General features: G+C 45.9%; 1 protein-coding gene across 1 annotated transcript in view; it reads left to right on the top strand.

Moving 5' to 3' along the window:
- Nucleotides 1-9,077: 9,077 nt before the first annotated feature.
- The window catches only part of MYH9 (myosin heavy chain 9), a 90,706-nt gene continuing 88,307 nt past the window's right edge, over nt 9,078-11,476 (top strand). Inside the window, exon 1 of the mRNA XM_082348979.1 lies at nt 9,078-9,284. The gene's annotated coding sequence lies outside the window, so the exon portion shown is untranslated. The remainder of the gene's footprint in view (nt 9,285-11,476) is intronic.

Below are 11,476 nucleotides of genomic sequence, written 5' to 3'. Positions count from 1 at the left end.
GAGATTAGGAGGAAATACTTGCAAATTATATATCTGATAAGGGATTAATATCCAGAATATACAGAGAACTCCTAAAATTCATCAACAAAAAATCCCAATAGTTTGATTCCAAAATGGGCAAAGGACTTGAATAGACATTTCTCCAAAGAAGATATGCAAATGGCCAATAAGCGCATGAAAAGATGCTCAACATCGCTAATCATCAGGGAAATGCAAATCAAAACCACAGTGAGATACTATCTCACACCTATTAAAATGGCTATCAAGAAAAAAATTTTTCACCTATTTTCCTGTGTATATCGTCTTCGTTGACAGTACTTTTTTTTTTTTTTTTTTTTTTTTTTTTTGACAGTACTTTTAAAAAAATTTATTATTACAGAAAATAAGCAGAAGTGAGGATGTGGACAAATTGGAATCCTTGTGCACTCTTGGTGGGAAGGTAAAATATATCGCTGCTGTGAAAAACAGTATGGTATTCTTAAAAAAATTAAAAATAGAATTACCATATGACCCAGCAATTCTACTTCTGAGCATATACCAAAGACCTGAAAACACAAGAGATATCTGTGCATGCATGTTCATAGCAGTATTAGTCACAATAGCTAAAATGTGGACGCTACCCAAGTATCCATCAATGGATAAAAGGATAAGCAAAATATGGTATGTACATACAGTAGAATATTACTCAGCTTTAAAAAAGAAGGAATTCTGACATATGCTACAACATGGATGAAAGTTGAGGACATTATGCTACATGAAATAAGCCAGTCACAAAAAGGCAAATACTGTTGATTCCACTTACCAGGAGTGACAGACCTAGAGTCAAACTCATAGGGACAGAAAGTAGAATAGTGGTTTCCCAGGAGATGGGGGCAGAGCAGGAGAGGAGGATGGGGAGTTATTAGTTAGTGGCTATAGAACTTCAATTTTGCAAGATGAGATGAGTTTTGGAGCAGGATAGTGGTGATGGTTTCACAACAATATGAGTGTCCTAATGCCACTGAACCGTACACTTAAACATGATTAAGATGGTAAATTTTACGTTATGTATGTATTTTAACCACAATAAAAACAAATTAAAAAAAAGAGACTCAACATCAGGAAGAGGCTGGTATTGGAGATACGGATTTGCAAGTCATTCACATGGCTATAATATCTAAAAGTGGGGGAGTGGGTTAGAAGCCCAGATCTAGGACAGAGGAGAAGAAGGGAGAAGAGAGCTGAAAATAGTGGGCACCTCAGTATAGTACGTAGCACATATGCTCTGAAGCTCCACTGACATGGGCCGAACTCTGACCCCACCACTGTGTGAACTCGGCAAGTCACTTAAGTTCTCTGAGCCTCTTCTTCCTCATCTGTAAAATGGAGATAATATTCATCTCTAACCTCACAGTGTCCTTGTGAGGATTAAATGAGATGATATTTAAACAAGGCATTTAGCACCGTGCCTGTCACATGGTAAAACACTCAATAAATGTCAGCCTCTGGCAGAGGCGCTATTAAAAGTATTTAAGGACAGATACAACCCAGGTACCAACCAACTGGAAGAAACACCACCTTCAAAAAACAGATGCAGCCCAAACCTGTGCATTCCAGCAATCATGGAAGAGAGAAAAAGGAAGGTGACCAGTCCTTCTGGGGAGTTTCTAGAAAGTCTGTGTTGGGAGGAGGGGATGTTGAGCAGTTTCAAATTCCATCTAGGAAGGCAAGACCTGAGTGAGGCATTGGGCTTGTGGACCACGGAGGGGCAGTTTTCAGAGAGAGGGAGGGGCCCAAGGTGAGTGAGAGCAAGGTGAGGTATCCGGGAACCTCATGCAGATGCTGTGAGTTAAGGCTCACTTTCTGGAGAAGTCTGCTGATGAGAAGGAGGGGAGAACGAGGAATGTATCCCCCATTAGAGTATTTTCACTGCCTTAAAAATCCTCTGTGCTCTGCCTGTTTGGCCCTCCCTCTTCCCACAACCCCTTGACAACCACTGATCTTTTCATTTTCTCCATAGCTTTGCCTTTTTCGGAATGTCATGTAGTTGGAATCATATAGCGGGCAGCTTTTTTGATATTGGTGTCTTTCACTTAATAATACGTGTTTAAGCTTCCTCCACGTCTTTTCATGGCTCCAGAGTTCATTTATTTTTAGTGCTAATATTTCATTGTCTGGATGTACAACAGTTTATTTATCCATTCACCTACAGAAGGACATCTTGGTTGCTTCCAAGCTTGGGCAATTATGAATAAAGCTACTATAATCATCTGTGTGCAGGATTTTGGGTATATGTAAGTTTTCAACTCCTTTGGGTAAACACCAAGGAGCACAATTGCTGGATCATACGGTAAGAGTACATTTAGTTTTGTAAGAAACCACCACACCGGCTTCCAAAGTGGCTTTGCATGCCCACCAGCAATCAACGAGAGTTCCAGTTTCTCCACACCCTCGCCAGCATTTGGTGTTGTTAGTGTTTTGGATTTTGGCCATTCTAATGGGTGTGTAGCGGTGGCTCATTGTTGTTTCAATTTGCATTTCTCTGATGACATATGATGTGGAGCATCTTGTCATATGCTAATCTGCCCTCTGTATATCTTTTTCTGTTAAGGTCTTTGTCTTGTTTTTTAATCATGTTGTTTCTTTTCTTATTGTTGAGTTTTAAGAATTCTTTGAATATTTTGGATAACAGTCCTTTTTCTGGTTTATTTTTAAGACAGAGAAATCTCCAGGTATGTTTATAGGTAGATGAGCTGCCACGATGCTGAAGAGAAAAAGAATTAGCAGGAACACAAAACTATATATACTATATATTTGAATTTTATTTCTTTGTGTTATTTGTAATTTTTAATTTTATATAATTACAAACTTAAAGAAAATTGCAAGAATAGTACAAAGGACTCCTATATACCTTTTACCAATCTTTGCCCATTGTTTACATTTTGCTCGAAGTTGATTTTATTATTTTCCTTTTTTTATTGAAGTACAATTTACAATCAGTACAGCACACAAGTCTTAAGTGTAGAAATCAATGAATTTTACATGTGAATACCCAGTGTAACCACCGACCAGACCAAGATATAGAACATTCCAGTATTCCAGAAGGTTCCCTTGGGTCCTCTCCCATTCACTAACTCTCTTCAAAGGGAAACTCCTGGCTTCTCTCGCTAGAGGTTGATTTTGTCTGCTTTAGAACTTCACAAGAATGGAATCATACAATACCTACTTTTTTTTTTTTTAAATCTAAACTCTTTTGCTCAATGGTATATCTCTGAGATTCATTCAGTTAAAAAAAAAGAAAACAGCTTAATTAAGATATGTCACATACCATAAAGTTCATCCTTTTAAAGTAAACAATTCAGTTTTTTTTGTTTGTTTGTTTTTTTAGCATGTCACAGAGCTGTGCAACCATCTCCCACTATCTAATTTCAGAACATTTTCATTGTCTCAAAAAAAAAAAACTCCCTCATACCCATTAACAGTAAATTGCTATTCTTTCCTTGCCCCAGCCTCTGGCAACCACTAATCTATTTTCTATCTCAAAAGATTTGCCTGTTTTAGACATTTCAGACACATGAGATTATACACTATGTGGTCTTTTGTGACTGACTCCTTTTACTTAGCATAATGTTTTTAAGGGTTATCTATGTTGTAGCATGTGTTAGTACTTCATTCCTTTTTATTACTGAGTAATATGCCATTGTAGAAATATGCCACAGTTTTGTTTATCCACTCATCAGTTCATGGATGTGTTGTATTATTAGTGTTACTGTGTTTTTTACACATAACACTAATTTGTTCTTTTTTATTTCTGTATAGTAGGCCATTGTATGAACATTCTCAATTTATCCATTGTACTGTTGTTGTTTTTTTATAAATTTATTTATTTATTTTATTTTTGGCTGCCTTGGGTCTTTGTTGCTGCGTGCGGGCTTTTCTCTAGTTACGGCGAGCGGGAGCTACTCTTCGTTGCAGTGTGCGGGCTTCTCATTTGGTGGCTTCCCTTGTTGCAGAGCACAGGCTCTAGGCATGCAGGCTTCAGTAGTTGTGGCACTCGGGCTCAGTAGTTGTGGCTCGTGGGCTGTAGAGCGCAAGCTCAGTAGTTGTGGCACACAGGCTTAGTTGCTCCGCAGCACGTGGGATCTTCCCCGACCAGGGCTCGAAACCGTGTCCCCTGCATTGGCAGGCGGATTCTTAACCACTGTGCCACCAGGGAAGCCCCATTGTACTGTTGATAGGCTTTTCTTTTCCTAGTTTTTGGCTGTGTTAAGCTGCTATGAACATTTCCTTTTTTAAAATTTTATTTATTTATTTATTTATTTATTTATTTTTGGCTGCATTGGGTCTTCGTTGCTGCACGCGAGCTTTCTCTATTTGCTGTGAGCAGTGCGCGGGCTTCTCATTGCAGTGGCTTCTCTTGTTGCAGAGCATGGGCTCTAGAGCACAGGCTCAGTACTCGTGGTGCACGGGCTTAGTTGCTCCACGGCATGTGGGATCTTCCCCGACCAGGGCTCGAACCCGTGTCCCCTGCACTGGCAGGCGGATTCTTAACCACTGTGCCACCAGGGAAGTCCCTGCTGTGAACATTTTTGTACTTGCCTTTGTTGGGCCTGGGCACTCATTTCTGTTGGGTATATGGTTGAGTGGAATTGCTGATCATAGGTTATACAAGTATATTCAACTTTAGTAGGTACAGCCAAACACTTTCCCAAAGTGGTTGTAGAAACTTACACTCCCACCATCAATTTATGAGAGTTTCAGGAGCTCATCTTTGCCAACACTTGGTATATTAATTTCAGCCATTTTTGTTGGGGTAGTGCTAACTCATTGTGGTTTTAACTTGCATTTTATGATAACTAATGATGTTTAGCACCTTTTCATTTGCTTACTGGCTAGTTATCTTTTTTATGTAGTACTCATTCAAGTCTGTCCATTAAAAAAAATTGGGTTGTCTGTCTTTTTCTTAACATAGATGTTCTTGATAAATTCTGGATACACACCCTTGGTTATATATAATGTACTGTAAATATTTTCTCCCAGTCTGTGGTCTGAGTTTTCACTCTCTTAAATGTATCTTTTGATGAATGAAAGTTCTTAATTTTAATGAAGTTCTATTTAACAGTTTTTCTGGGCTTCCCTGGTGGCGCAGTGGTTAAGAATCTGCCTGCCAATGCAGGGAACATGGGTTCGAGTCCTGGTCTGGGAAGATCCCACATGCCGCGGAGCAACTAGGCCCGTGAGCCACAGCTACTGAGCCTGCGCGTCTGGAGCCTGTGCCCTGCAATAAGAGAGGCTGCGACAGTGAGAGGCCCGCGCACCGCGATGAAGAGCGGCCCCCGCTTGTCGCAACTAGAGAAAGCCCTCGCACAGAAACAAAGACCCAACACAGCCAAAAATAAATAAATAAATAAATTAATTAATTAAAAAAAACACAAAAAACAATTTTTCCTATGGTTCCTGTGGTTTATACTTTTTGTGTCTTAAAATTTTTTTCCCTACTTCAAGGTCATGAAGAACTTTCTTCTAGAAGTTTTCTTGTTTAATTTTCACATTTAGGTCTTGGATTCATCCTAAACTATTTATCTCAAAGGTATAAGACAAGGGGTAAAGATTCATGTTTCCATGTGCAGATAGGCGACTGATCTAGCACCATTTATTAAAAAGACCATCTTTTCCCCACTTATTTTGCAGTGGCACCTTTGTACTAAATCAGATGACCATATATATGTGGATCTCTCAATTTTATTTTAAATATGTGTGTGTATAAAGATTTGAAGGAAATAAGATTTGTTAACAGTTGCTACAGTGTGCTGGTAAGGTTGTGGGTAATTTTGATTTGCCTTCTTTTTGGTATTTTTCTACACCAACCGTAATACTATTTTAATACTCAGACAAAAGAGATAAAATATTTTTCTAAAATATTACAAGGGTAGACACCAACGAGAGTGCAGGTTCTGGGAGATAGAGGAAGAGTTAAGCTGGACAGTAAGTAGGAGGGCTTCCTCATTTAGGGAAGGATCCAGGCTAGTAGATGGGGAGCAGAGAATTCAGAGCTTGGCTGACAGGCCATCTTCTGAGTGACCTCATTTTACTGGAAAGGGTGGTGTAGGAGGCTGAGGGTGAGGAAAATGGAAATGATCATTATCCATAATGTTGTGTTGTAAGTACACATTGCTTAGCCGTTTATAAAACACTTATAGGCCCGCTTCTGTGTTCCTCCCAACAGTCCTGCGGGCTGGGCAAGCCTCCGTGATTACATGCATTTTATTTATTTATTTAAATTTATTTATTTTTATTTTATTTATTGTTGGCTGTGTTGGGTCTTCACTGCTGCACGCGGGCTTTCTCTAGTTGCCGCGAGCGGGGGCTACTCTTCGTTGCGGTGCGCGGGCTTCTCATTGCGGTGGCTTCTCTTGCTGTGGAGCACGGGCTGTAGGCGTGTGGGCTTCAGTAATAGTGGCACACGGGCTCTAGAGCGCAAGCTCAGTGGTTGTGCATGGGCGTAGTTGCTCCGCGGCATGTGGGATCTTCCCAGACCAGGGCTCGAACCCGTGTCTCCTCATTGGCAGGCGGGTTCTTAACCACTGCGCCACCAGGGAAGTCCCTACAACCATTTTGCAGATAAGGAAACAGATGCTCTCTGAGTCCTGTTCAAGCATCCACTAAGGACCATTTCATGCCAAGCCTTGTGTCAGTTCTGGGTCCACAAATAAGGCATACTTCCTATCTGCCCTCAGGCAGCTGCTAGCAGAGAAAAGAGTTAAGTACATGGACAATTAAAATCTAGTGTGTAAATACTGTGAAAGATAAATTCAAGATGATGTAGGGGTGGACTTCCCTGGTGGTTAAGAACCCACCTGCCAACGCAGGGGACACGGATTCGAGCCCTGGTCGGGGAAGATCCCACATGCCGCAGGGTAACTAAGCCCGTGTGCCACAACTACTGAGCCTGTGCTCTAGAGCCCGTGAGCCACAACTACTGGAGCCCACGCACCTAGAGCCTGTGCTCCGCAACAAGAGAAGCCACTGCATGAGAAGCCCGCGCACCGCAGCGCAGAGTAGCTGCCGCTCGCCGCAACTAGAGAAAGCGGGTGCGCAGCAACGAAGACCCAACGTAGCCAAAAATAAATAAATAAAAATAAATTAATTAAAAAAAAAAAAAGATGACGTGGGGGTGAGTCTTTTTCTCCCAGTTTTGAAAAAATTATGCAAGTGATATATGTGTTAGAAATACAGATAAGAAAAAGAAAAAAATCAGTCACAGTCCTTCTGCCAAGACATAACCCCTACTTAGACTTTGATATAATGCCTTTTAAATCTCGTTCTCTCTCTCTGAGACATACATACATGTATACACATAACACACACACAAACATTACAAAAAAATAAACGAAATCCTGCTATCATAGCATTCTATAATTTGCTCTTCCTCACTTAGTATATTTTAAGTCAGTAATTACAAATCTACATACAATTTTTGATGACTTTCTGGGTACTATTCAACATGTGGATGTATCAAAATTTATTCAACCTCTTACATTGTACATTTACTTCTAATATTTAATGACTATAAACAATGTTGCAAAGAACTTTTAAACCCATCTTGGTGCACTTTTCCGATTATTATTTTATGATTAATTATCAGAGAAAATTGATCAATTTACTTTCTCACCTGTATCTCTAAACCTGGCTAACAGTGGACATTTTATTTATTTATTTATTTTAATTTGATAGGTGAAAAATGGCATCCCATGTAGTTTTGTTTGCATTTCAGATGACTAATTTTTTCATAATTACGGGCCATTTATATTTCTTTTTTTAATAGCCTGTTCCTTTTTTGGCTATTTTTATTTTGGAGTATTGGGGGTTTTTCTTATGGAAGCAGAAGACCTCTTTACATATTGTTGATAATAATTCTTTGTCACAGAGTTGCAAAATCTTTTTTCCAGTTTTCTCTTGCCTTTAGATCATACTTTTTTTGAAGCTCATTTGGGAGAATAGTCATGATAGGAAGAACATTCCAAAAGGAAAGAGTAATGAGAAATTTACCCTCTTAGATATAAAATGTATTATAAAGCTACCATCCTTAAAGTATTGTGGAACTGGCACAGGAACACACAGAAAGGTCACTGGATACAACTCAGAAACAGATCCAAGAATATATGAGTTCGGTAGGTGACGGTGGTGTTTGGATAGCTGGCTATTACAAAAATTATATTCGATTTCTTTCCCACTCCAGAATTAAAATGGATTCCAGATGGATTAAAAATGTAAAAAAATCTTAAAAAAACAAAATTAATCCTCTTGTTGTGGGCAGTAACCAGGAAAAAAAAAATGCGCTTTGCCTACCTAAAAAACCCCAAGAAAACATTTTGCAACAAATACCCGAAAGGAAGTGTGCGAGTTAACCACGTGGAGGTAAAGAGAGGCTCGGAAGGGCACTCCAGGCTCAGGGAACCCGTTCGTGCAAAGGTCTGGAGGCTGAAAGACGGCAGCATGCCCACTCTAAAGAGAGGGTCAGAAATCGAACTTAGGGCGCCCAAAACGGATCCGGGGCTGAGTCCAGGTCCACCCCCACAGGCCGTCTTAATTGTAAAATAGCACTTTTCCCATATATGGTACTTAATGTCTGTTCTGGTAGAATGACATGGGTCAGGGAAAACAGCTCGCGGGGCGGGGTGTCAGAAACCCGGACTTCCCCAGTCTGCTCCCGCCTGGCCTCGCCCTGGGTCAGGCAATGCGCCAAAATCCCGGCCGGGAGGCCTCTGCGAGTCTGATCCTCCTGATTGGACTCTCTCTGTGTCAATCCTCCTCCTGGAACCTGGCTGTTTGTTGGGCCCGCCCTAGGGGGCGGGGCTCCCGCCTAGGAAGCGCGGGGGAAGGTGGAGAGGGTGGAGGTGGGGGCGAATGGGGAGAATGAATTCCCACCCCTCTGGCCCCATAGGCTCCGCCCGCTGCCTTTCCACAGGTCAAGATATCTGTCCATCATGACCAGAAGCGGGCTGGAGTGGGTGAGACAACTCGGGAGGCGGGTTCGTCCCGCCAGGCTCCGCCCCGCAGCCGGCGCCCGGCTCGGAATGGGCCCGCGCGGAGAGGGCGGGGCGGGAAGGAGGCGAGGAGCCGAGCAGGGTGCGGTGAGGCGCGCATATCACCGCGGTTCCTGAGCAGGGTACCGAAGGCTGAGCGAGGCTGACCTGCTGCAGCTCCCGCCTCGCGCGCTCGCCCCATCCCGTAGTCGCCAGAGCGCTCGAGAAAGACCTCTCGGGAGAAGCAGCGCTTGTTCCCCGGGGCAGATCCAGGTCCAGGTGAGCGAGCCCCACCGGCGGGTCCCGCCCCAAGCAGACGGACGGCTACGGGACGCGCGGCGTCTGGGGCGAGCGGGCCGACGTGTGGTTCTTGGCCTCCGCGCGGCCGGCGACCGGCGCGGGCGGGCGCGAACGCTGCGGGGCCGGTCCGGGGCACCGCATCCTTCGCTCCGGGAGGGTCTCCCGGACCTCTGCGCGGACGCTCGGGGAAGGCGCCGATGGAAGCGAGGCCTCGGGGAGCAGAGGAAGGCTTCGGGGGCCGAGCGCTCCCCGGAAACCCTCCGTTCCCCCCGCCCCCTCCCGCTGGCGCACTCCGCCAGCCGGGCACCCGGGAGCCTCGACCTCCCTCTGCTGCCGGGACACGCGCCCCGCCCTCGCCTCGCCCAGTGCCCAAGTTGGGCAAACTTTTTAACCCCTTCTGGGGAGCCTCTGTCCCTTGGACCCAGCCGCACGGGTGAGGGAAAGGCGGGAGGCTCGGGGCGGGGGCTCCTTTGGAAGTTGCCCGGCGTTTTCGAAACGGAGGTAACGGGTAGGCGGGGACCGTTTGGCAGCTGTCAGGGCGTCCTCCTGAGTCAGAATCGGACAGTCCTGCTGCAGACATTGCGCTCGGCTGTTTCAGCCCTCCGCTCCAGACTTCCTCATTCGGCCGGCTGCGATCGGCTGGGCGGAGGAGGGGAACCGGGAGAAGTGCGGGTGGGTGCATGGGAAGGGGTACCCGGCGGAGACCGCGGCTCGACGCAGGAAAGACGCCCCTCCTCCCCCACAGATCCTCGTCCGTTGACTTTTGACTTCTGCTCCCCAGGAGAGGAAGGCCCGCACCAATCTCCGCGGGCCCGGCGCGCACCTGATTCCAGCGCACCTGCGGGCCGCCCCAGCAGGGCGGGGGGCGGGGAGAGCTGGGCCCTGCTCCTCTAGGATCCGGCCTGGGCTCTTGCATCGTTCCCGTTTGGGCCAGATCCGGGGTTTTCCACTTACCTCCCACCCCCACCCCGCCCTATGTGTCCGTGTGCAGGGTCCTCACCCCATGCTATCCTGGGGCCACGCCGAGGGCGGGACTGCATCCCCCCTCCCATGCCTCCCGAGAACCCCGGTGTCTCAAACAGGCCGAGTACCCTCCTGGACCAGGTTGCCGGCTGTCTTGAGGCGGGGGCAGGGCGAGCGTCGGGGCTGCTGTCTGCGGCCCCACCCAGCCGGTGTGGGGAGAAGGTTCCGGGGAAGTCGCAGGTCCTGGGGACCGGCGGTTCTCTCCGCTGGGCAGTTGAGAGGCCCAGTCGCTTCTCGGTTCAGTGCACCCTTTCCTGGGTTTAACAGGATTGCAAAGTAACTGTTGAAAGGGAAGAGCCTTAGCGCCTTCCTGCAACACTGTGGCCATTTCTCACTATCAGAGCCTGTAACCTCACCCGGTGCTTTATTCCCTTTTTGGTAAGGAGGGAGGCTGCTTTAAGGCCTATTTAGACAGTCACTTGATTAGTATTAGTCAGTTTATGTACAAGGCTGCTAGGGGTGGGGGGAGGGTACACAGATGTGTAATTGAGCAAATATTTAACTGGCTTCTCTGTGCCAGGGACTCTGCCAGGTGGTAGGGGGGTGAGGTTGAGCAAGACCTGGCCCCTGCCCTGGGGCATCTAGGGGAGAGCTGAAACAAATCTGCAGATGACTCTAATGTGAGGCGAAGATGACAGAGACCCCAGAAGGGTGCTGTGAGTCATGGGGATTGGGAGAAGGGAGCCAGCTTATCCGCGGGGGAACCCAGAGGCCTCTGCCCACGGGCAGTTGACAGTCCTCAGGGGGAAATAGTGGCCCAGTGACTGAAATACAAAAGCAGCCTGTGATGAGCGTCCCAAGCAGGCCGCAGACAAAGGACTCGAGGAATTCTGAGAGGGGGCCACTACTGTCTGGGATGAGGAGGGAAGCCGCCCCCAGGAAGGAGGACGTTGCAGGTTTGGCAAACCGAGGCAAGCATTTGGTGTCGGGAAAGTGAGGACTCATTTAGTGGATAATTGAGGGGTAATTAAAAACATCAAGAGATTGCTCCATGTAATTTGAGAGCCGCTGTGCCCCCAGATGGCTGCAGGGTGACACTGAAAAGCTCTACTCTTCACATTCAGCAAGTTCCGGCAGTGCCCGTGGGCAGATCCAGGTGCTGGGGTTGGCAGGCTCTGTTTGGGGAAGGGCAGCCCAAGAGGCGCATT

This window comes from Balaenoptera borealis (genome assembly GCF_965194805.1).
Source record: "Balaenoptera borealis genome assembly, chromosome: 13".
Taxonomy (NCBI): Eukaryota; Metazoa; Chordata; class Mammalia; order Artiodactyla; family Balaenopteridae; genus Balaenoptera; species Balaenoptera borealis.
The sequence above is the reverse complement of the archived record's forward strand: the minus strand, read 5'-3'. Positions and strand labels throughout refer to the sequence as shown.